This window comes from Chiloscyllium plagiosum, chromosome 7 (assembly GCF_004010195.1).
Source record: "Chiloscyllium plagiosum isolate BGI_BamShark_2017 chromosome 7, ASM401019v2, whole genome shotgun sequence".
In the NCBI taxonomy this organism is placed as follows: domain Eukaryota; kingdom Metazoa; phylum Chordata; class Chondrichthyes; order Orectolobiformes; family Hemiscylliidae; genus Chiloscyllium; species Chiloscyllium plagiosum.
Window position 1 is genome coordinate 2,192,847 of NC_057716.1, and position 27,475 is coordinate 2,220,321.

Below are 27,475 nucleotides of genomic sequence, written 5' to 3' on the forward strand. Positions count from 1 at the left end.
GCTTCCTAGATCTCCCCTCATTTCTTAAAAGCTGATGTTCAGATTTAATTCCACTGCCTGTTATGAATTATACAAATGACAACTCTGGTTAAAGTCATTTTGTTTTGATGCATTATTCAATATATCTGGCCCTGATCTTCTCCACACCCAATATCCACACACTGATAATTGCACAGCATAGATCACTGAATGTAGGTCAGTAACAGGAATCCTGATGGATGGAGTTAAGGAAGTCATCTAATGGATTGAATTTGAAGATAAAAAATGTACAGATGATGATTTCAGCAGAAACAGATGGGGCAAGACCAAAGATGGCTGATGTTATAGAGATGGAATTAGATAGTAGTCACACGGATGATTCACATGGATGATCCCTGGAATGGTAGGTCTAACATATGAGGAACGGCTGAGGATCCTGGGATTGTATTCATTGGAGTTTAGAAGATTAAGGGGAGATCTAATAGAAACTTACGATAATACATGGCTGGGAGAGGGTGGACACTAGGAAATTGTTTCCGTTAGGCGAGGAGACTAGGACCCGTGGACACAGCTTTAGAATTAGAGGGGGTAAATTCAGAACAGAAATGTGGAGACATTTCTTCAGCCAGAGAGTGGTGGGCCTGTGGAATTCATTGCCGCAGAGTGCAGTGGAGGCTGGGACGCTAAATGTCTTCAAGGCAGAAATTGATAAATTCTTGATGTAACAAGGAATTAAGGGCTACGGGGAGAATGCGGGTAAGTGGATTTGAAATGCCCGTCAGCCATGATTGAATGGCGATGGGCCAAATGGCCTTACTTCCGCTCCTATGTCTTATGGTCTTATAGTCTTACCAAGACTAAAAGGGGTCAGAAATTCAGCTCTGAATGCAATATCAAAACAATGGCTGGAGAGAGGGATGAATTTAATGACGGGCTGAAAATGAAGCTTTTATGCCGCTCAATGTCTAGCCAGAGGAAATTGCAGCCATCAGATTGGAGATTGAACCAGCAATCTGAAACCACAGCATCAGCAGCAACAATAAACATTGATGTTGTCAGCACATGTAAGGAAGCAGAACCATTTTGCGAATGATGTTGCCCAATCTCAGCTCACAGATGAGGAAGTGGAGATGGCCAAGAGTACTTCTGTAGATGGTTCTGTCTTTACTACCTCTAGACTTCATTACATTTGGCCTTGCTCCCACTTTCTACCTTCTGTAAACCTATGATAATTAAAACTTTGCTGCATGTGTCCTAGCTCATACCAATTTCCATTCACGCATCAACTCTGTACTTACGGGTCAATACTGAATCCAAGTCAAACAACAACTAAATTTCAAATCAATATTGTTTTCAAATCTCTCCATGTTTCACCCTTTCCTATCTTTGCAACCTCTTCCAAACCTACAATCCTCTGAGATACTGGCATTCCTCCAGTTCTGGTCTCCAGAGAATCCCAATTTCAATCACTCCATCTTCAACTGCTGAAGATTCTAAATCTGTAATTCTCTCCCTGATCCATTTTGCTTCTCTTCATCTCCTTCTTCCCCTAAGATTCTCCATAAACACTCACCTCTTAAACCACACTTTGGCTGATCTGGTCTAATGTTTCCAATTTGTGACTAGATGTCAAGTTTTATATGGTAACACTCTTGTGAAGTACTTCAGGATCTTTTACTACCTAAAAGGCTTAAAGATGCTATATGAATGGAATTAATTGTTGTTCTGCAGGTCACGTTGGTGAGAAGGAAAGAAGCTATTGTTGGAGATGATTATTGAGTACATAAGAGTGGAACTAAATAAACACAATCTCAATAATTTGGACAATGAACAGAAGGCAATGAAGGAAGATGGTGTGTTTCACTGTGTCAAAGATCATGTACAGAGCATGACATGATTACTAGGGAGAATGTAGTACACCAAAGTTACATAAAGTACAACTTTTACCTTAGGTTGGAACCATTTTGACATTGTGACAGGAAGTGAAACCTGATTGTAGGGATTTAAACATGTAAGGAAAATGAATGTGGATTTGGCAATTGAAAAACATGTTTAAGAGATAAGAGAGTTTGAAGTTGTTGCAATACTTCACAGGACAGAGGAGCTAAGTACATTTTTCTTGAAGAAAATACAATAACAAACTTAAATACTTTTGATCAATATCTAAACATGTATCACCAAAAAGGATCACTATGCAGTGATCAGGATCAAAAGCATGGCCAGTTCTTTTTTCCTTTTGAATTTTGAAGTGAATTCTAAAACCTTTAACATCACTCCGGGTTGAAATGAGTTAGTTAACAATAGGAATGAACCTGGCTGGATCTTTAGCCTTTTTTTATGGCTCAAGAGCACAGCATAGTACTCAATAAGTCAGCTGCAAAAGTTCTGCTTTCAACTATTTTAAGCACTATTCAAAACCGCTTTGAAGTGATCTATCCACAGTTCAGCATTTAAGTTTCTGAAGTAAATGTAGAAAAAGTGCTTGTGTCTTTTTGAAAACAATTGTCCTTTGTCCAATTAGCTCCAAGTAAACTGATTCACAAACAATGTTATGTTTGAAAACTAAACCACATATTGATATCTGACGTTTTGACACCTTAATCGGAAAATCTGAAGTGTGAATAACACATCAGTCAAATATTGCTTTTGCATAAAATAGAGATGAACCTTTTCATTTCTGACTCTTAGAAAATTCTGCTACATCTTAGTACTGTTTTGTGAAGAAAACTGTAATCTATTTTTAGGCATACCTTCACGGAAGTTATGGAAGTAAACTTTGTGAAATCATGTGATTATCACAGGGTTGACAGACCAGTTATGTCAAGAGATTAGAGAAACTGGAATTGGTCTACTTAACAGTGAAGGTTAAGGGAAGGTTTAATGGGGTGTGCAAGATTTTGTTGATATTTTGTTGGAGTAAGGAAAGAGAAACTTGAAGGAGGGTCAATAAACATTGGAAACAAATTTAAAGTTATTGTCAAAAAAGACAGAGGGGAAATAAGGTGATTTTTTTTTCACAGAGTGAGCTGTTAGGATCAGGAATGCACCAGATAATAAGATGGTGGAAACAGATTCAATCATAACTTTCAACAAGGAATCAAGCATACATTTGTAAAGGAAAGATTTGAAGAACACTGGGGAGAAAGGATGGGTTTGGAACTAATTGGACTAATTTCAAAGAGTCAGTACAGGCAGAATAGATCAAATGGCCTTTTTCTATCCTGTATGATTCCAAAGAGATCCTTTTATTCACTTCTTTTTTTCCCCTTAATCAGTACGAGTTACTGTGTATGGTTGTGTTTTTTTATTTTTGCCATGGTTAAAGAACAGGATTGATTAAACATTACTATGATTGAGTATTTATTTCCTCTCTGGCAAATGTGCAAGTTAAGGCAAGATGAATTTGAACTGAATAGAAAGACAATAGTCTTGAGCTGTAAAACACCAGATCAGTGTAAAAGGCCAGAAAAGGGTAGAGTGGAAACTTAACAATAACGTGTGCTTTTAAAATGGCGAGATGCTTCACAGGAATGTAATCAGAATCAAAACTGAAACTGAGCCAAAGAAACAGACTGACGCAGAAAGATTTTAATAAGGGCCTTAAAGAGGTAAAGAGGCAGAAAGATTTATGGGAGGTTCAGGCCTGGACAGTTAAAATACACCCATCAAAGATAAGGAAATGTGGGATGGACATAAGGTCAGAGTTGGAGATAAGCAGAGTTCTCAGAAGATGGAATAGCAGAGATTTTAGGAATACATTTTATTATCAAGCAGAGTCAGGACGCCTTCATGAAGGAGAAATCTTGCCTTATAAAAGAATATTTGGCAAGAATACTAGAATTGGCAAGAATACTAGAATTCTTTGAAGAGGTAATAAGTATGATATAGAAAAGGGAAGCAGTTGATGTAACATATTTGGAATTGCAGAAGGCATTTGATAAGGTACTGCACATAAGGTTACGAAAAGATAAGAGCCCATGGTGTTGGGAGTAGCATATACGTATGGATAAAGGATTGACTAATTCGTAGAAGACAGAGATAAAGGGACATTTTCAGTGTGGCAACCTGGAACTAGTGGAATGCCACAGGGATCAGTGCCTCAGTCACAATTATTTACAACATATATTAATTACTTGGGTGAAGAAAGTAAATGTACTATAGCCAAATTTGTAAATGACACAAAAATAAGTTGGAAGACAAAGTGGTGAGGATAATCCAAAGGTTTGCTGAAGGATATTGACAGGTTAAGTGAGTAGGTAAAAGCTTAAAAATTGGAATATAATGTGGGAAATTTTGGAGTTACATACTTTGGCAGAAACAGTAGAAGAGTGGGATTATTATTTAAATGGAGAAAGACTGCAGAAAGCTGCAGCACAGAGACTCTAAATTTTTTGTGTATAAATCTCAGCATAGCATCAAGGTTCAGTGAAGAATAGGGAAGGAAGATGGGATGTTGGCTTTTATTTCTAACTGAATGAGTATAAAAATAGGAAATCTAGCTAAAAATACGCAAAGCACTCAATAGATCACCGCTATAACAGTGTTGGTCCCCTTATCTAATGAAAGATACATTTGCATTGGTGGTAGTCCAGAGAAGGTTCATTCAATTGATACCAGGTAAAAAAGATTGTCTAATCAGGAGAGATATTATTGGTTAGGACTATACTCAGAGATTCTTTACCAGGTTGGTGACCAAGAACCAGTGGCTTCCATAGTTTAGAAGAATGAGAGATAACCTTAATGAGGGGCTTGACAGGGTAGATATGGAAAGGTTGTTTCTCCTTGTGGCTAATCAAAGAGAGTCACTATGGCTTCATGAAAGGAAAATCATGTCTCACTGAAAATTAGAGTTTTACGAGGAAGTCTCAATCAGAATGGATGGATGGGACCATATTTGGACTTCCAGATGACAATTGACAAGGTACCTCAGAAAAGGTTAAGTCATTAGATAGGAGGCCAAGGCATTGTAGGTAGTACATTGGCATGGATAGAGATGGACAGGAAATAGTGAGTGGGAACAAGGGATTCTTTTTCAGATTGGTGAACCATGGAGTTCCACAGTGAACCAGTGTTGGGACCGGAACTGTTTCCAACATATCTTAATGACTTGGAGAAAAGAAGTGATATACTGTCGCCAAATTTGCAGACTTCACAAAAATAGGAGGAAAGGAAGCTTGTGAAAGTTTACAATGAGACATTGGTAGGTGACATTAGAGAGCAAAAAAATCGGCAAATGGAAGATAATGTTGGAAAATTGTTCATTTCGGAAGGAAGAACAAAATAACAGGGTATTATTTAAATGTAGAAAAACTGCAGAAGGCTGCAATACAAAGGGATTTGGAGTTTTTGTATATGAAACACAGAAAGCTAGCATATAGGTGCAGCAGGTAATCAGGAAGGCAAATGGAATGTTGGCCCTTATTACAAGGGGATTGGAATTTAAGAGCAGGGAAGTCTTGCTGCAATTGTACAAGGTGCTGGTGAGACCACTCCTCGAGTAGATCAGATTAGATTAGATTCCCTTCAGTGTGGAAACAGGCCCTTCGGCCCAACAAGTCCACACTGACCCTCCGAAGGGTAACCCACCCAGACCTATTTCCCTCTGACTAATGCACCTAACACAATGGACAATTTAGCATGGCCAATTCACCTGATCTGCACATCTTTGGACTGTGGGAGGAAATCGGAGCACCCGGAGGAAACCCACACAGACACAGGGAGAAGGTGCAAACTCCCCACAAGCAGTTGCCCGAGGCTGAAATCAAACCCAGGTCCCTGGTGCTGTGAGGCAGCAGTGCTAACCACTGAGCCACTGTGCCATCCACGAGCAGTACTGTGAACAATTTTGGTTCCCTCATTTAAGAAAGTATATTATTTTATTGGAGTTCAGAAAATATTCATTAGGATGATTCGTAATATGGAAGGATTGTCTTATGAGCAGAGATTAAGCAGGTTGAGGCTCTAGTCACTGGAGTTTAGAATAATGAGAGGTTACCACATTGAAATACATAGGATTCTTAAGAGGCTTGACTGGGTAAATGCTGAGAGGATGTTACCCTCATGGGAGAGTCGAGGACCAGACAACTTTATCTCAGAACAAAGGGGCACCTATTTAAGACAGAATTGAGGAGAAATTTCTTCTTTCAGAGGGTTATGAGCCTTTGCAACTCCTTGCCACAGAGTCCTCGTATATATTTAAGGCTGAGATAGATAGATCCTTAATCAATAGGGAATCAAGGGTTATGGGGAAAAGGCGGTATAGTGGACATGAGGAATGTTAGATCAGCCATGATCCTATTGAATGGGGTAGCACGTTTGAGAAGCTAACTGACCTATTCCTGTTCATATTCTTTGTGGTCTTATAGTCTTATGGACAGTCTGGGACCAGATGGCACAACCTCAGAGTAATGGGTCTCTCAGTTAGGGCAGAGATGAAGAAGAACTTTTTCTGTCAGAGGACAGTGAATCTGTGGAATTCTTTACAACAGAGGACAGTCAAGGCTGAGTACTAAATATATTCAAGACTGAGATAGATTTTTATTCAGTAAGGGAAAGAAGGATTATAGGGAAAAGGCAGGAAAGTGGAATTACAAATGATCAGAGCAGCCATGATTTCATTGAGTGGCAGAGCAGATTGGGCTGAATGAACTACTACTTCTCCTCTGGCTAATAGTCTCATGGATTGTAAAGCTGGAGGAGAATTGTCGTGGGCGAGAATATAAGAAGCAGTGACTAGAACATAACTTAGTTAATTCGGACAAAAAGATGGCGAAAAAGCATACAGGGGATGAGGATGTACTTCACTAGACCAGAAACTGGAAGATATAAAAAGATATGGCTCAAATTGACAAAGCAGAAAAGTCCATAAACAATCCAACACACCAGCAGATGGAAATCTTAACTTTTGATTTAAAGTATAAAACAAATACATTCCTCAGCTCAGAAATAGTTGTGCCAAAAATCAAATGCCCACAGACAAATAGAATGACTTTACCAAACGTTGAAGGGGACCGCATGACAGTATTAGATCCAGCAATATATAAGGACAGTCTCAAGGTATAAGGCAAATGTTTTGGGGAGTTGAAAATAAAGATTTGGCAAAGGCAATCTCGTCTCAAAATGTGAACTTTTTCTTTCTCCACAGTTATTTTTATAGATTTAAACAAATGATATTGGATGTGAGAATATAGTTATGCCAGGGAAGGATTTAAATCAAGAATTGGAGGTAACTTCAGAAGACAAATAGGTTTGAGCAAAATTAGCAGAACTCAAGAAAAAAATTGCAAGATGCTACTGAGAAATTTAAGAAGGAGCTAACAGAGCTTCTGATCATAACTTTTTAATTCTCCTTAAACACACAAGTTTTCCAATAAAAATTAGAAGCAACATTTAAAAGCCCCAACAAATATTGATATTTCATACTTCACTGCAATTGGATAGACTGTGTCCACTTTTTGGTATTACATTCAATGTCGATATTTGTTGGGACTTTTAAATATCCCCTCTAATCTTTACTGGAAAATTTCAAAAATATAAAAAATAGAAGTGTTTCTTCAAATTCTATTTACCAGATAGACTCATCAGGGCAATACTGACATCCACTGGTAGGAAAAGGAACTGTTGCTTTGCATGAAAAAAACAGATTCTTCAGTCATTGACTTTGTCAAAAGAATATCTACTGATACTCCAAAAATGTTCTCAGTATGCATGTGCTAAACACACATGTACAGTACCCCTGCCACTACTGCCCGTGATGTCAGTCAGTCCTGTTTGCTAATACTGATTGTGCTTATTTGGGCGCTGCCATTTTTTTTTACTGGCGGAGCATTTCACAAAGTGTGCATATGCAGAATTTTCCAAATATACAACATAAACCTGTTGGGGATGTCAAAAGACACAGGCTTTTGTGAATCTTATGACGTAAACCTATTGCACTGCCACTCTCATTACAGCATATTGAAATCAGAGGATTAATATTAGGATTAACTGCTATGCACAGTCACAAGAGGAAGCAATTTTCGAAGCTGAAAATGAACATAGTCACTGTTGTCAATTGGAGGATAATGACATTACTTGAAACACCGTCCTCAGCTGTAATCTGATGTTTTGATTTCAGGATCTTGTGGTATAATGGTTTTCCTACCTCTAGGCCAGAAGATCTAAGTTCAAGTCCTACTTTTCCTGGACATGTTCCAGAACACATTGATCTACAATAAAAAAAACTTAGCATTAGGCAAGATATTTCCCATAATATTCTATTTCCTTTTATTATGAGGGATAAGAGAAGATTTTCCACAAGAGTAGTGTGGCCATTTTGTCCAAGGAGAGGAAGGAACATTGTGTGGATGTAGAGGTTCCCTCTACTCCTCGGGTTGATATATTTGACGTACTGTACATCACAGGCATGCATGAGCCAGTAAACATCCAGATTCATCCAAGGCTAGCATATAGATTCACATCATGTCCATTCAAAACCCATGTGTCTCTGATCTAACATGAATGTGATGTATTGAAATGTTTTTCGTATTAGGACAAGTTTGCCCTTAAAAGTGACCTGGTGCGATATTAAAGTTTGTCTATCTATGGCAAAATGTACCTAATATTCTCAGATACTTCATCAATAGGGTCAGGCCATCTTTGGACGATGATCTGTTGCTGCTTTGTAGTTGCTTCTCTTTGGCAGTTGCTGATTGCATCACAGTGTAACAGATCAACCTTGAAAACATCTTCAACTTCCTAGTCTTCAGCTTCACAGCATCAACACGTAGATCAAGAGGATTATTTTGTTCTTTCCGTGGATTGGATAATCTGTTTAGGCAAAAATGAGGACTGCAGATGCTGGAAATCAGATGAGAGTGGTGCTGGAAAAGCACAACAGATCAGGCAGCATCCGAGGAGCAGGAAAATCGATGTTTTGGGCAAAAGCCCTTCATCAAGAATCTTCCTGATGAAGGGCTTTTGCCCGAAACGTCGATTTTCCTGCTCCTCGGATGCTGCCTGACCTGCTGTGCTTTTCCAGCACCACTCTAATCCAGACTCTGGGTAATCTGTTTAGCCTGTCAGTTGTAATCATCAGGGTATCAGGCTTCTGTCTCATGACCAATATTATTGCTGATCACTAACCTCAACCATGTGCTTTGTGGTCAATTTCACCTCCATGAATGTGATTCAAATTTCATTGTTTAGTTTTATATCAAGTTATCTGCATACTGGTAGTTCTTTTGGACTGCTGATATCTACTAGGCATAAGATTCCAGGAACACAAGATGAGTTGATTATGGCACTGCAGTGGATTCTGCCAATGCAAGGAATTGGTGATTTGTTATATGCTGAGAAATGGTCTTGTGTAGGCAGCACCACTGGCTGAGGTACATGCCTTTCAGAACGGGTAATGGTAATAAGCCGGCACTAGCTCCTGCATCAATAGTATGTGTTCTTCTGCCTTTTAAGGATGTACTGTATGATATGAACAGTTATCAAAGCTGCTGATTGTCTTATACTGTTGGCATGGATTGTGAGGTAAACAGTAGACAAAGGTTGGTCAACTTCTGTAACATGCATTTTGTTTGGTTAACTCTGAACCTCACTGATGTGTTTATGTTTGTGTTTGTGCACTTTTCAAACATTTTCCTTGTAGCCTGTTCTACCATCTTGTTGGTCTCTGGTGCTTTCGTCCAGCATCTGGCTCGGCATTTGGAACCAGATTTCCTGCACATGCATGCCCAATGTTCCTTGGTACCAATGTGTTTTACAGATACCACAAGAAGCTGTCAAACTATGTCTGTTACAGATCTTGTTGATTTTGTGCACTGATCGTAGCTATGATGTTGCCTACATCTAAAGCATGTAATTGTTGTTGTCTCTCCTCACATAATGTGACAATAATGTAGTCCTTTCTCTTGCCCAAAATCTCCTTCTGAAAGACTGTAATTGGTGTACAGTAAAGGGAAAGTCACACTCATGACCTTTGCTGCATCATCTTCCAACAAACAGGTCAAGAGATTCTTGAGGTTGCTGTTTATATGACTGTGTTGGATTCTGCTCATCTTGAAGTTAATACTTGCCTTGAGCTGGTCTTCAAGAACTTTCCAGATATTTTTGAAATCTTTCTGATTGTACCCAAAAAAGACTAGATGTGTTAGTCCTGTGAGTCCTCTCCTCGATCATGGCAATCAAGAACTTTAGAGATGTTTTCCCAGAACCATCTGTCACTTGATGTGTAAAATAGAACTGCATCCATACATAGAACATAGAACGTTACAGCACAGTACAGACCTTTTAGTCCTCAATGTTGTGCCGACCTGTGAAATTAATCTGATGCCATCTAACCTACACCGATCCATTATTATCCATATGTATATCTAATGCCTATTAAAATGCCTTTAACATCAGCGAGTCTACTACTCTTGCAGCCAGGCCATTCCATGCCTCTACTACTCCCTAAGTAAAGATACTACCCCTGATATCTGTCCTAAATCCATCACCCCTCTATTTAAAGCTATGTCTCCTCATGTTAGCCTTCACCATCTGAGGAAAAAAAGCTCTCATTGTCCACCATATCTAACCCAATGATTATCTCATACATCTCAATCCTCTCAACCTTCTTCTCTTCAACAAAAACAGCCTCAGTTCCCTCAACCTTTCCTTGTCAGATTTTCCCAACATCCCAGTAAATCTCCTCTGAACCCTTTACAAAGCTTCTACATTCTTCCAATAATGCGGTGACCAGATCTGTATGCAATACTCCAGGTGCAGCCTTATCAGTGACTTGTACAGCTGAAGCATGACCTTGTTGTTCCGAAACTAATCCCTCTGCCAATAAATGCCAGCACATCATATGCCTTCTTAACAACCCTATCAACCTGGGTGGCAAATTTCAGGGATTTATGCACCTGGACACTGAGATCTTTTTGTTCATATACACTACCAAGAATTTTACCATTAGCCCAATACTCTGCATTCCTGTTACTTCTTCTGAAGTGAACAACCTCACATTTTTCCACATTAAATTCCATTTGCCACTTCTCAGCTCAGCTCTGCATCTTACATATGTCCCTCTGTCACCCATACCATCCTTCGGCACTATCCACAATTCTGCCTACCTTAGTGTCATCCGCAAATTTACTAACCCATCCTTCTGTGCCCACATCCAGGTCATCTATAAAAATTACAAACAGCAGTGACTCCAAAACAGATCCTTGCTGCACACTACTGGTAACTGAGCTCCAGGATGAACATTTCCCATCAACCACTACCCTCTGTCATCTTTCAGCTAGCCAATTTCTGATCCAAACTGCTAAATCACCTTCAAGCCTGAAACTCCGTACTTTGTGCAATAGCCTACCATGTGAAACCTTATCAAATGCCTTACTGAAGTCCATATATACATCAATCACTTTACCTTCATCCACCTGTTTGGTCACCTTCTGAAAGAACTGACTAAGGTTTGTGAGGCACGACCGTGTCTTCACAAAACCATGTTGACTATCCCTAATCAAATTATTCCTTTCCAGATGATTATAATTCCAATCTCTTATAACTTTATCCAACACTTTACCCACAACCAAAGTAAGGCTCATGGGCCTATAATTACCAGGGTTGTCTCGACTCCCCTTCTTAGACAAGGGAACAACATTTGCTATCCTCCAGTCTTCTGGCACGATTCCTGCTGATTCCTGCCGATCCATCCTTTGAATTGTTGCAATCCAATAAAAGGGTCATTAGTCCAATCCACAATAAGTTTTCTGCTATTCATGATTCAGCCTTAAAACATCAGACAGTACTTTAAGCCAGTATAATTTAAGGTTGCTGCTCCACTGGCCGTGGTGCCTTTAAAACTAATGTTTCATTGGCCTTGCTTCTTTAAAATTGCTACTTTGAGAATTTGCAGACTTGTGGTTTAAGAATTGCAGACATGTGGTTTCAGGTTTCAGCCAATTGGTGGTGTTTGTACAAATAAAGAGTGATGTTGTCATATGGGCTTCTGTTATATTTTGTATCAATTTAGAGAAAGATTGGGTGCAGAACTGACTGAGGTCTGGACACTGCTTTTAAACTGTATTTTCGTCTTAGAGCCCTTTGGAGCTGCTTTCAGGACTATTTATTTGTTGTTATTTTAAAATTTGGATCAGCAGGCTCTTAGGATTCTTGTAAAATGAGAGACAAAACTTCAACATAGGCCTTTAGCCTTTGATTGGATTTGTAATATCAGTCTGTTCATTGTTAATTGACACATTGTAAAAATTCATTTTTTCTTGACAAAGGCATGTTATAATCAAATGAAATTAGCTTTCTCTTTGCCACCAATGACCTTTCTACAGATCTGTATGGCTGGCTGTATTCACAGAAACTGATGCTACTGACTAAATTCTCTGATGTCTATGTCAATTAATTTTCCAAATATCTACCACAGGATCAATTGGTTCAATGAGGAGTGGCTGATTGAGTTTAAGTTGGGTAAATGTGAGATATTGCATTTTGATAATACAAACAATGACAAGACTTATACAATTAATGGTAGGGCCCTGGGTGGTATTGTAGAACAGACAGACCTAGGGGTTCAGGGACATAATTCTTTGAAATTTGCTTCACAGGTATACAAGGCGATTAAGAAGGTGTTAAGCAAGATTCAAGATGGCTGCAATCTGCTGTGTTGGGCTCTGTGCCATACCCCAGGCAATGTGGGCTTCTAACCCCCATCCCCCCACTATTAGCCAGCCCTGATGAAAAGTTTTAGTGTAAAGCAGGTAGAGCACCTAGAACCCTTTAAATTAGGATTTGGAGGCTCTGGAGTCAAAATTAAGACATTTTAAAGGAAAAGGAGCCAGCAGGCCACTCCCCTACTGTTTCGGGCATACCCACAGCTGCTGCTTCGACTCCCTTGGCAGCGCCTTTAAGTTTGGTGGAGCAGCAGCGTCTATTCATGAAACAGCGCTGGAACTGATTACTGCCATGCTGAAAAAACCTCAGCAGGAGATCCGGGTGTTGGATCGGCGTGTGGTAGCAGTTGAGCAAAGGACTGCAGCCTTGGAGATTGCAACGGAAAACTCCAAGGGACGGCTCCAAATCTTGGAAGGCCAGGTTCTGGCCTTGCTGAAACAAGTAGATGACCTCGAAAATCTGGAATTCTGGACTGGAAATCGAGTTGGGCCAGGTGAATGTAGAGCGGGCCCACTGGATTGCGATGCGCAGGTCTGGGTCGGATCAGCATCCCTGTCCGTTCCTAATGTGACTCCAGCACTATAAAGAAAAGCAGTTAATAATAGAAACATCCAGAAGACTGGGAAGAGATCCATAGGCTCTGGTTTATAAAAGTTCAAGGATAATGTTTTTTCAAGACTTCCCTGGGACCATAATTAAGAAAAGGAAGATTTTTGATGATGTAAAGAAAAAAGTTAAGAGACGTAAATATTATATATTCTCTGAAGTACCCGGCAGTATTATGTTTTAATTATGGGGGTGTCTATCTACAACTTTGAGTCAGCGGAAAGAGCAAAGTAATTTTTGAACTCACTGAACTCACTGAGACTTGGACCGAGGGGAAAAGAGGAAAGGATTTGCATGGACAATAGCATAATATTTTCTTATCTTCTCTGTCTTTGTTCTTTTCCCTTTGTGTGCTCAGGCCTTTGTAGGCTTAGTATTGCTTTGGTGTAAAATCTGATTTGTTTGATATTATATCCGTTTGGTAGTTATCTGTTATTTTACTGTTCTGTTTTTCTTGGTGAGGGATGGTTACTTCTTTGATGTTAAGATGTGTGGGGTTGAGATATGGAGGGGGGAGTGGGTGTCTATTGTTAACTTGCAGAAGTGTAAATAACATGTTTTTTTTCCATTGCTTGGGTTTGGGGCGCGGCCTTACTGGAAGGTGCCAGGATGGCCGTAAGGTTGGGATTGAATGCCCCCTATAGGCGAGGGGGGCGATCTCTGGAGATTTGTGTTTATTTGTTCAAGTTAGGAGTAGTGGTTAGTTTCTTAGTTTTAGTAGAATTTGTAGGAATCGTTTTTAGATTTGATGAAGTATGTGTTTTTTCCACTCATTGCACATTGAATGGGTTTCTTTCTCTCAGGGGACTGAGAGCTGTAGTGGGCAGTCATGGCTAGTGATCTGTTCAGGTGGTGCACCTGGAATTTAAAGGGGAGCCAGTCCCCCATTAAAAGGAAAAAGGTGCTTTCAAATCTTAAGAAAGAAAGTGTTGACATTGCTCTGTTGCAATAGACACGTTTAACTGATTGGGAACGTCTGAAGTTACAGCAGGAGGGATACGATAGGGTATTCTTCTCCTCCTTCAACTCCAAAAGCAGAGGAGTGTCCAGACTAGTATGAAGGAACCTTCCATTTCAGGTGAAAGATCAAATCAAGGATGAACATGGACGATTCATCATTCTCAAGGCTCTGGTATACAGAGTATGGCATCCTGAACATTTACTGTCCACTGATGCATCCTCTCAAAGCTTTAGTTGACATGGTCTCTAAATGAATGGCTCTTGAGGTGCACCGTATGATTATAGGAGGAGATTTTAATTGTCTTATGGATCTTGGGTAGACAGGATGCCAAGGGGTCTGTCGGGTACACGCCTGCAATCTTGATAGTTAGTGGACTGGTGTAAGGAGTTGGGGCTAGTGGATGTGTGAAGGTGTCTCCACCTTTTATGGCAAGGATTTACCTATTACTCCAAACCGCACAAGTGCCACACAAGAATCAATATGTTCTTTTTTCCGTCAGTTTGTTTTGACTTGGTGTTGGCCTTCAGGATTGGAAACATAATTATTTCGGACCATGCGGCACTGTATTGGATGTTAAGAGCAAGGGTAGTGGAATAGACACACAGCACTGGTGCATGGATCCGTATCTGTTGAAGGATGGCAACTTTGTACAATATATTACAAGGGAGTTCAAGGATTTTTGGGATATCAGTTGGGGTACAGCCAGTAATCTATCAGTGCTTTGGGAGACCACCAAAGCATTCTTAAGGGGTCTGATTGTTTCATACTCAACAATGAGAAAGAGGCAGAGAGAGGAACAGCAGCGGATGCTTGAGGCCCAGCTGAAAGCAGTTGAGTTGGCATATTATAAAAGACTGTCTGTGGTTAAGTTACAGTGGGTCACGGCTCACACAAAAGGCAAAGAGAGGGGGTCTCCTTTGCAAAGCAAAGGCTGTTCAAATATGGGGATAAAGGGATATGGCAGATACCTGACTTACCTGGCTAGGAAGAAAAGTGCTCTGCAGTCCTTTGTATCTATTAGGCAGAGAACTGGCAACATCATTTGCAAGTTGAAAAAGATTAATGCCATATTTTGGGAATTCTACTCAGACTTATACTCGTCAGAGGGTTGTGAGGATGGAGTAGCGAGATGGAATCCCTTTTTTGAAAATCTAGAACTCCCCGGCATAAACACAGATCAGGCCTCCCTTTTAAATGTACCTCAGATAATACAGGAGGTGCAAGAGGTGGTAAGGCAGCTCCAAGGTGGCAAGGCCCCGCTCCAGACTGGTTACCGAGTGAATTTTCCAAGGAGTTTATACACGTTAGCTGAACCACTACTGGAGATGTATAGCCAGGATTGCCTTCCACTCTCTCTGAGGGAGGCCAATATCTCCCTTATTTTAAAGAAAGGGAATGACCCCGAAGATTGCGCATCGTACATACCTATCTCGTTGTTGAATGTGGACTTCAAAATTTTATCAGGGGCGCTGGCTGTGAGGTCAGAAAAGGTATTGCCTGTTATTATAAAAGAGGACCAAACAGGTTTTATCAAGGCCTGTAACTCTACCAATGATATCAGGAGGGTATTGAACATAGTGCAGGCATGTCAGCAGAGTTTGATTCCGGGCCTGGTGGTCTATATTGCTTTGGTGTGGGAGAGGCCTTCGCCAGGTGGGTGGCAGTGTTGTATAGAGACCCCAAGGCGGCGGTTATCATGAATGGGGTCAAATCGAGCAATTTTAGTGTGAGGAGAGGCTGCCGACAGGGATGTCCTCTCTCGCCGCTGCTGTATACTTTGGTAATTGAGCCATTGGTGAAAGCCATCCAGTAGGACCCTGAAATAGAGGCACCAAAGGTGGGAATTGGGGAACACAACATTACTCTTTATATGGATGATGTCCTTCTGTTTCTGGCTAACCCAGAAAAGTCCGTAGCCCAGCTAATACAAAACATTAAATTAATCGGCAGTTTCTCGAGATATAAGATAAATTTTGCAAAGTCAGAGATCATGCCATTAGAAGGACTGGTGGAATTAACGAGACTGGAGGATGGAATGGAGTTTCTTTTCAGGTGGTAACAGAAAGGTTTTCTCTATCTGGGAATTTTTAATTACCCTTACCTTCCATCAGCTGTACAGAGCTAACTTTGTGCAATTGTTTGAGAGAATAAAGCAGGACTTGCAGCGGTGGGAAGGACTACCCATGTCATGGTTAGGCCATATAGCCTTGATTAAAATGAATGTTCTTCCTTGGTTATTATATCCCATGAGAATGCTCCCATTGTTATTACTCAGACAGGTGCTGCAGAGGCTTACGGGCTGGCTTGGATCCTTTATTTGGTGCCGTAGGCGCCCCCTAACTAAATTTACTAAGCTGCAACTTCTGCAGGATATGAGGGGGATGGACCTCCCAGATCTGAAGAGATATCAATAGGCGTCCTGCTGTCATATGTGGGTGACTGGGTGCGAAAGGACTTGAAGTCAATATGACTTGATGTTTAGGCCTCACAAGCGACAAATACCCTTATCAACTTACTGTTTATGGATAAGATGAGATCTGTGGTTAAGCACTGTGACAGCCCAATTCTCACAAGTATAGTGAAAGCATGGAAGATATTGCAGCAGGGTGAGGGCAATTTGCTTAAGACTTTGCCCCATTAGTGGGAGCCCCAGAATTTAAACTGGAGTCAATGAACTCCGGCTTTAGAGGAGTTCATTGTCAGGGTAAAGGAATCTCCCATTTGGAAAATTTATTCGAGGGAGAGGTCTTGATGTCTTTCAAACAATTAAGTCAGAAATTCGGGATCCCTAATAGGGACGTTTTCCGATACTTCCTGTTTAGGGATTATATGTAGAAGAAGACCACACTCTTGGCTTAGCCCTACAAGTCAGATATAGGGAGAACAGTGCTCCGATGTGGGAACGCTGTCTTGGTTAGTACCATATATCATCTGCAGAGAGGAAATACCTTGGGGGAATATAGAGAAACTCCATGGGATCTGGAATCAGGAGTTAGGGGAAGAAATCTCATCGGAAACATGGGAGGACAGATGGGGGAATGTAAAGAAAACTTAAATATGCAATGAAGCACTGGCGATGCAATTGAAGATCATTCACAGGGCCCATATGGCGCCTGAGAGGTTAGCAAAGTTTAAGAAAAGATCTCCGAAATGTCCCAAAAGTAAAATCAACATAGGCACTCTCACACATTGCTTTTGGTCGTGCTACAAGATTCGCAGATACTGGGATCCGTAGTGAATGAGCTGGAGAAGATCCTGGGAATTGAAGTTCAGACGGATCTGGTATCCCTTCTTTTGGGACTGCCGAATCTGCCCTCTCGGGGTGAGCATGGAAAGAGGCTATTTAACATTCTTACATACAGTGCAAGGAAGAACATTCTAATGAATTGGATATTAGAAAAACCTCCAGATCTTGCGGGATGGTGCAGGCCTGTGGTGGAGTACATCCCCCAAGACTATCTGACAACAATGGTGCACCATGGAACAGAGCGATTTTATAAGACATGGCAGCCCTTTCTAAATTACATAGACACTGACCTACTAGCGATACTGATCAGAGCCTTCATATAGCCATGAGGGCTGTAGATGGGGGGGTGGGTGTAGCTCCTGTAGACACGGGCTTTGGTGGAGGTGCAGCGAGTGGATTAATGTAATGTAGTGCAATGTAATGGAATTTAACTTTAGTGGATTGTAATTTAATTTAATACTATTTCATTTAATTTTAGTTCATTTTAATTCGGGTTAAGTTAAGTAAACATGAGACAATTGTATTTTGAAGAGTAGTTTATTGTTAATGTTACTGTAATCTAATGTGATATTATTTCTACTTTTCTATACTTCTGTACTTCTATAATTTTTCATTTTTCTTGTAAAAGAGTAAAAATTTTTCAATAAATATATGTTTAAAAAAGGAAGGTGTTTAGGACACTTGCCTTCATACCTTAAAGCTGTGAGTATAGGAGTTGGGACGTCATGTTGAAGTTGTACAGGACACTGGTGAGGTTTCTTCTGGAATACTGTGTGCAGTTCTGGTCACCCTGTTGTAGGAAGGATATTATTAAATTAGAGAGGGTTCTGAAAGAAAGTTACCAAAACGTTGCTGGAAATGGAAAGTTTGAGTTATAAGGAGAGGCAGGATAGGGTGGGACTTTTTTCACTGGAGCATAGGAGGTTGAGGGGGAACCTTATTGAAGTTTATAAAATCATGAGGGACATAGATAAGTTGAATGTCAAAGGTCTTTTCCCTAGGGTGGGGGAGAGGGGAAAGATTTTTAAAAAGGGCTACATGGGGCAACTGTTGTTTGTGTATGAATTATTCCTGATGAAGGGCTTTTGCCCGAAACGTCGATTTCGAAGCTTTTCGGATGCTGCCTGAATTGCTGTGCTCTTCCAGCACCACTGATCCAGAATCTGGTTTCCAGCATCTGCAGTCATTGTTTTTACCTCTATGAAATGAACTGCCAGCCAAAGTGGTGGATGCAGCTAAAGTTCCGCATGCCTTTTAAACATTCTATGAATTGATGAATAGGAAAGCATGGGAGGGATATGGGCCAGTTGCAGGCAAGTGGAACTAATTTAGTTTGGGAACTTGGTTTACATGGACTGGTTGTTCCTGTGCTGTATGCCTTTATGACTCTGATTTAGCAGTCTTTTTGTGGATGGCCACTGCTGCTAACCATTGCCTCCAGCAGTGAGTTTGCCTGATGCAGCAATGCTTATGCTATACCTTGAAATATAAACTAGCTGTGGCTGTTGTGTATTGAAGAATTCTACAGACATTCATTACTGCTAACTGTTATATGCAAACATTGCACAAGTGTCTGGGTTTATGTTAAACTATTAGATTGCAAAACAGCAGCATTGAACTGCAAGCTTCCATCAGTACATGTTTCAACTAGCCCAAGGTAAAATGGAGTATGAGCCCTTTATCTCCTGAGGTCACATGCCATGATGCAGTAATGATACAATGAGCACGTCTCTCGAAGGTATACTGACATCCTGACTTTGAGACATAACGTAACACTGAAGTTCAACTTGAGGAACATGATGAGCATCCTCTTCAGGGTTTTCTGACTCTTTTCTTACATGATGTCTCCTTTACTGTAAACATAATTCTATGACAGTTTACACACTTTTTTACAGAAGTGGACAATACTCAATTATTAAAGCAGTGGAATCTTTGTCTTCAGTATGCCCATTGCGTATTCAGTGTGTAACTTTAAAGTGATATATGCTCATGTTTTATTTTTAGTGTAGTTTATAAATCACAGACTAGTACCTTGGAATATGGCTCAGAAGTTTGTCTGAAACCTCACAGGATCTACTTATAAAGTCATGATGTTCCACTAATTAATGATGGCATTGTTGAATGTTAATCAGATAAAGAGCTTTTGGAGGTTCCTCGGTACCACACATACAACTTATATACCAATTCAATGCAACCACCTCCTGTTAACGAATGTCATAACATTGTCAAAAGAAGCCATATGATCATGTTACTTCAATTGATATGGCCTTAACTACCTAGAGAATATGACCATTTTGCTGCCTACTCTTTTGCTAAGTTAAAAATCACACAACACCAGGTTATAGTCCAACAGATCTATTTGAAAGCATTAGCTTTCGGAGCGCGGCTCCTTCATCAGGTGGTTATCTTACGATCTTATACTTCACACAGAATTTATGGCAAAAGTTTATGTATGATGTAACTGAAATTATATATTGAAAAAGACCTGGGTTGTTTGTTAAGTCTTTTATCTTTTAGAAAGACGATGTTGGTTTCAGTTCTTTCACATGTAAATCCCAGAACTCTTTTTTTAAAGTTACATTCTCAAGTGAACTTTAACTATAGGCGCCATGTTGGCCCAGATAATGCATTGAAAATGTGAGGTGCCCTGTGTCCCATTGTTCAGACTGATTCTAATCTAAAAAAGGGATTTACAGAATCTTACATGGATTAATACAGTTTTTGAGAAAAATAAAATGTAATTCTGCAAGTACAAATTCACCCCACAAACCTGTGTCTGTGTGTGTGTGTGTGTATGTGTATGTGTGATCCTATAAGAGAGAGCTTGTGATTGAGAGCGGGTGTGTGTGAGTTTATGGGTCTGTAGGGGATGTGTGTGTGTGAGAGTGTGTAGTGCAGTGGGGGCATCTGTAGTGTGACATGAACCCAAGGTCCTGGTTGAGACAACCCCCATGGGTACTGAGACTTAACAAACAATGCAGGTCTTTTTCAATACATAATTTCAGTTACATCACACTGTAAACTTTTGCTATAAATGGTGTGTCTTATGATCTTATACTCTACAACCACCTGATCAAGGAGCCTCAGTACCCATGGGAGTTGCCTCAACCGGGACCTTGGGTTCATGCCACACTGTTGGTCTATAACCTGGTGTGTTGTGATTTTTAACTTCGTCCACCCCAGTCCAACATCAGCACCTCCAAATCATGACTATTCTTTTGCTGGCTGCCTCCTTTGGAAATTGGATGTTATTATAAGGTGTCAATGCAGACTACCGGACAATCTGTAGTTATTAATGGTGGTAATGGATTTCTCCACCAAGGGCAGAATGTCCCTTTTCTTCACAAAATTAGCAGCTAAAACTATGAGAGGTTGGAAACATTCTGAAATGGCCACTCAATTAAATCACTGTCAAGGTATTTTGACTCATCTCCTTAGAGACAAACGAGTTTGAACAGGCTGGGTCCTGCATCTGCCTTTGCACATTCCTGTGGAAAACATCATTCTTTACTGAGCTTTGCAGAGGGGAAAGAAATTCCCATAAGATTGTCCTACATATTTATTTATCTTCAATGGGAAAAGGTGGAAAAAGTAAGAAAAAAAACACAAAATTACTTGAATTCTACATGTAAACATATCATATGACAATATTGCATTGTTTACTAGGCCTGTATTCACTAGAGGTTTGAAGTATGAGAGGATATTGAAACATATTAAGTTCTGATAGGGCTGGACAGACTGGATGCATGGATGATGTCTCCTTTCTCTGAGGGGTGTCTGAACAGGGATCGCAGTTTCTATGTACAAACTAGATCATTAAGTACTGAGTTGAGAAATTTCTTCACTTAAAAGGTGCAGAACCTGCAGAATTATCTACCACATTTGGTTATGGATGCCAGGTCATCAAATATGTTTAATTTCTAGACAATAAAGGCATTAAGGGTGGTTACAGAGAGAGCAGGAGTGTGATATTGAGATAGATAATCAGTTACGATCGTATTGAATGGCAGAGTCACCTGGATGGGACAAAGTGTTTTCATGTTTTAAAAATCAAACAATGATCCAAAATAAATGTAACAAAATCAGGCTACAAAACAATAAAACAGGAGAAGTTCAGACTCAGAAACCAGCATAGTATTTCATTAAGGAAGTAATTCTCAAATGCCAGGAAGTAAGTTTGAAGGTGTACATACTTTTACAGGCCTCCAGTTATTACATGTTTAGAGCAATTCCTGCAAAGTGTGGAGATGCAAAAGCCTATCTTCACCTCTGTGATTTTTAAACAGTCAATGCCCATATCTCAGGCCTTCTGTGCAATCGATAGAAAGAAATAACAGGCAAAACAATCCCAAAAGGTAGCAGGGTTAGAGATTTCACTCAGGATATATAATGTTCCATACCTCCCATTCCAACCCCTTCTCCAGCTATTACTCACCCAGGGCACATGCACTCATCCAATGTACACCGGTGGAGAAGATTTTAACCTTCGTACAAGTCTACTTGACTTGTTTTTCTTTTTGACTAGAGATTTATCAATAATCTTTCAAAGTACATGATTAACTTTATTCTTATTTTACTCACCTTAAGCAAACAGCAAAGGGTGCACTCTACACAGTTACTTTCAGATTGCAACACACACAAGCATAAATCCAAATGAAGTGAAAACACAAATTCCCCTTCTGTGCATGCACCAATCATACAGAGTGTCAACCTCAATTACACACATCCTGAAAACTTCAGATTAAAAATGAAGATTTGATCTATACACCCTCTTCCAGAAGCCCCTGCTGTGCACAGACCTTGGAGATTTATGCATCAGCCAAACAAATTATGGGGAATGTAGGTCACTGCCACAAAAAGGAATATAAGCTGGGCACTGGACGTGCAACCATTGTTATAATGTAGGAAACATATTGGTTAAATTGTGCACAGCAAGGTAACAGCAGTGTAATAATGAACAAAAAGATTTGTTTTAGTGATGGTTAAAGAATGATATTGACCAGGACACCAAGGATCACTCTATTGGAAATTCACTAAAGAACCTAAGACAGCACCTTCCAAGCACTTGACCACTCCATCTAGAAGGACAAGGGCAGCAGAACTATGGGAAGCTCACTACCTGCAAGTTCCCCTCCAAACCACTCACTACCCTGACTTGGAAACATACCGCTGTTCCTTCACTGTTGCTGAGTTGGCATCCTGGAATTTCCTCTCTAATGGCATTGTGGGTCAACCCACAGCAGGCAGACTACAGTGGTTCAAGGAGGCAACTCACCACCATCTTCTCGAAGGCAACTAGGGACGCGTAATAAATGCGAGCTGGCCAGCGATGCCCATGTCCCAGAGTGATTTTTTAAAAAATACTGAGCAGTTCTGGTGGAACTCAGATTGATTTAAATACAAAGACACTGACTGCTTCAAGATGTAATGATGATAACACGCAGCGCAGAACGTGAATCAGCACAATGAGCTATATTAATATACATTTGAAGTGTTGTGCATGGCGTAAGATAGCTTTGAAATAAAAACAAAGTGCTGAAGAAACTTAGCAGATCAGGCAACATCTGTGCAGAGAAGAACAGAGGTAATATTTCAATGCCAATCTTACTCCAAAATTGAAAAGGCCTCGGAAAATGGTGGGTTTTATGGGTTAGAAAAAATGCCGAAGAGCGAGTGTAATAGATTGTAAAGGTGTCTCTGAGCAAAAGGTAAATGGAGTGTCTGCAGTAGACTCAAGTGTGTGGTGCTGGAAAAGCACAGCAGGTCAGGCAGCATCTAAGGAGCAGGGGAATCGATGTTTTGGGCATAAGCCCTTCATCAGGAATGAGAAAGCGAAACATGGATTGATGTGCTGTTTGAATGCTGCCTGACCTGCTGTGCTTTGCCAGCACTACATTCTCGACTCTGATCTCCAGCATCTGCAGTCCTCATTTTCTCCTGTATGCAGTAGCGATATAGATGAAGTGTAGGTGTGAATGGCAAGTGTTAATGGGAGAACATAGATCAGTTCTGTGCAGAACAAATTCATGCACACAAAATTGGAAGACAGAGTTCATGGTTGTAAGTTGTTGAACCAAATGTTGAGTCCTAAAAATGTTTAAACAAATAATGAGCTGCTGTTCCTCCAACTTGGGTTGGGCTTTGTTGGAACACTACAACATATCATCGATAGAAATGTCAGCATGACAGCAAGATGGTATATTGAAGTGGGAAGTGATGGGAAAATAAGGATAATTTTTGTGGCCAGAGTGAAAATATTCCACACAACAGTCACTGAGCCACTGTAGGGGAGACTGCATTGTGAGCACTGAATACAGTAGATCAGATTGAATGAAATACGAGTAAATTGCTGCTCCACCTGGAAGGAATGAGTGGAATCGTGGACATTGAAATGGGAGGAGGTAAGAGGGCAAGTGTTATACCCTCAGCAATGGCATGGTATGGTGCCATGAAGGGCCAGGATGCAAAGGTTTTTAGGAGTGGCAATGGACCTGACCAAGATGTTGTGGAAGCAACAGTCCCTGCCAAATGCAGACAGGTGAGGATAGGGGAAGGAGCATTTGGCAGTGGCATCCTGCTGGCAGTGGTGGAATGCTGGAATGGTGGGAGCTGCTTCTTTGAATGTGGAAGTCAATGGGGTGGAAAATGGGGACTAGGAACCCTAGCATTGTTCGGGGCTAGAGAGGAAGCAGTCAAGGAAGAAGTGCACCAAGCTACCTTATTTGGAAAAGGACTTTGAATGTAACATTCACAGGATGAGGAACAGTATTGGTATCTGCTTTGAAAATCAGCTCAAAGTTGCTTTGAAGGGTTGCAGCCAAGTCACTAAACTATCTGTAGTTAATTCAAGCAGCAAAATCCTGAAAATAGACAAAAGACAGAAAGAAACTTCTAGTCACTTTGAACGTTAAGTCCATCTAAGAATCAAACTCTTAAAAATTCAACTGGAAGAAACTTCAGTATCTACTAAGAGTCCTTTGCTGGATGAGACCCTCACTTCAACTTTAAAGCATCAGTTTCATTAAAAGAACTCTGCGTGTATTATCCAATTCAGAGCCCATTAATCGGAGAGTGGGTTAACCATAGACTGTACTTGTTACTACAATTCTCATAACCAAGTTTTGAGAATGTAAAGGTGCACATGAGAATGATAATGTGATATATTGTGATTGGTTAGCTAGCACAAAGCAGAGAATAGAGAACAATTTTGTTTTTGAGTTAGCAAGCTTCAATCACTAGAGTATCACCAGGTCAATTCTGGGACCTCAATTATTTACAATCTTTATCTATGACTTGGTTCAAGGGACTGGTTGTATGGTAGCTCAATTTGCCATTAGTACAAAAATAGTTAGGAAAAGTTGTTTTCTGGAGGAGGTTGAGTGTTTGAAAAGGGATGTAGACAGTTTCAACAAATGTGCAAAAACTTGACAGATGGAGTATAATGTGGGAAAATTGTAAATTTGTCCATTTTAGCAGGAAGGATAAAAAAAGCTATTCAAATGGCATCACAACAATATAATATACAAGTGTAGCAAATGATTAGGAAGGTAAGTGGTATGTAGGTGCTTATTGAGAAAGGCATGCAATACACAAGTAGGGAAATTTTACTGCAGCTGCTTATGGTCTTTGGTAAGACCATGTCTCCCAGTGTTGTGTACAATTTGGTTTCTTAACTTGAAAAAATATATGATTGCTTTAGAAGCAGGTCAGAGCAAGGTCACTCAACACACAATGAAGGACATACCTTATAAAGGAAGATTGAATAATTTGGTCCTGTAGCAAGACAAGTGAAAAGATGATGCCAGCAAATAAGAAAGACTTTCTAGTACCACACAAACGGGTACAATGCTATATGAATTTCAGTGCCAGTGTGATGCCAGAGATGTAAGCTATTCCCTATGCCTGGCTGATCCTATTAAACAGCATGTATTTTAGCTGTTCACAATAAGCAGAATATTGACTGTTCAATCAGACTGTGCTTGGAAAACATAGTACATAATGTAGAACATTAGATGTGATTCAGCAAGTAGACAACACCTGCTGAGCAATCCCAAGTGCGTTAATAATTAGTGTAACTCCCAACTTAATATTATCAGTCAGAATCATGGTGTGGCTCACTACTGCTTGCAAGAAGTTCATGTATTCATATGGAGGGGCCTGTCCTCTGCAGGAGAAAGGAACATGTTTAGCATTCCATTTTTTTTCAACTAAACAAAAGCAAGAGAGACAGTCGTTCTCTGGTTTGTGGCAACACTTTAATTAAGTAAACTTGCTTTGACAACCAATCAGCACTGCCTTTTCATTCAGCGGTGTATATTATTGATCCCTTTGAAACTTGTACTCGCATCTATGCTGATGAGGGAAAAATTAAAATTGAGAACATATCTCTTTTTTAATCAGTGCTGTTGTTGATTCTGGGTTTGAGAATTTTGGGGTGCATCTAAGAAAGTATCTAGTGTTTGTTTTGTTTAACTCATTTATAATAGATATTTTTTAAAATATGAAAACATTTAAACTCTAAAAAAAAGTTTGCTGGTTACATTCAGGATTATAATCATTGTCTGAATAAATTTACCATGAGGCACTATGTCAAATTATTTTTGAAAGTCTCTCTTGCAATATTCATTCATCAACCCTAACTGTTACTTCATCAAAAAACTCATGATTTACCTTTAACAAAACTGTCCTTTATGAATGCATAATTCATATTTCTCAAAGTAAGAATTGCTTTTATCGTTGATCTTGGCCTCCAGTAGCTTTCCCACCACTGGCTTCAGAGATTGACTCCTATTATACTGCAACTGACAATGTTAATGAATATCTGCCAGTAACATAGCTGTAAATGATCTGAAAAACCAGCCAGCAGTTTCCATGAATGTTTAATCTGGAACTTGACACATGTAAAATCTAAAAATACCAACAAAATTGCAAAACATCCAAATAAAACTCTGACCTCTAGGCCGAAATTGGCATGATATTATTCGAGATGGTTTTCTCATAACCTAAGCCTAGTATAGCCTCCCAGGGGAAAATAGATAGGAAAAAATAAAACTGAGGTGAGACTGTGCAGAGGCTGCTATAAGGGCATGGGAAGGGGAGAGACATGTGACCCTGATATCGTGCCCAATTTTTTTTTTGTAATTCCACATGGGATTTAAAAACAAATCGGAAGAAATCCACAATGAATGGAGAAGAACTAGTGAAGAAAAAAACAGATATGACTTTATAGTAGCTGTGAAAAACTTACATTTGTTTTAGTAACTCATTTCCAGAAAATAATTTTAAGCTGCTTAGAAAAACAATTCCCACAGAAGTGTTTGGTGTTTATATCTTTCTACAGAGCTTATATTTGAGTGTGAATAAGGGCAATGTGAAGATTTTGCACATTTTTGCTGTCACATCAGAATTGGACTTGTTTTTCTCTCTGAAATAACTGCACAAAGGCTGGTATCTCATCATTAAGTCACCCTTTATTTACATGTGTACAATACATGGGCTCTGACCAGCCAGATCAGAGCCAGTCCCTAGAATAAAGAAATTCTCTAAATCTCCTGTTTATTTTATTTTCTTTTTTATAAAAAAAATATATTCTTTTCTCGTTACCCCCAGCACCCATGTTGTGTGTGTGCGCAGGTGTGAGACACAGTGAGAGACACAAGGTGCACAAATCTTTATTCGGTTTCCACCACCAGGAAGGAAACACCCGAGTGGCCAGTGATAAGCAGTGTCTTTCACATCAAAGGGTAATGTTACGTGATCAAACAGCGAAGGGGAGGGCAGGGATTAAATCAAATAGAGTTGGAGGGGGAAATAAAGCACTCCACTCCCTATGGCGCCCACCTCTCCCTGAACAACTCCAGGGTGTCGGTGGATACCTTTCACATCAAAGGGTAATGTTACGTGATCAAACAGCGAAGGGGAGGGCAGGGATTAAATCAAATAGAGTTGGAGGGGGAAATAAAGCACTCCACTCCCTATGGCGCCCACCTCTCCCTGAACAACTCCAGGGTGTCGGTGGATAC

General features: G+C 40.0%; 1 protein-coding gene across 1 annotated transcript in view; it reads right to left on the reverse strand.

The window, feature by feature from the left end:
* LOC122551256 (signal transducer and activator of transcription 4-like) overlaps nt 1-13,199 on the reverse strand; it is a 143,341-nt gene extending 130,142 nt beyond the window's left edge. Inside the window, exons 1-2 of the mRNA XM_043692874.1 lie at nt 12,837-13,199; nt 8,123-8,186 (exon numbers count right to left, since the gene is read on the reverse strand). The gene's annotated coding sequence lies outside the window, so the exon portion shown is untranslated. The remainder of the gene's footprint in view (nt 1-8,122; nt 8,187-12,836) is intronic.
* Nucleotides 13,200-27,475: the final 14,276 nt, after the last annotated feature.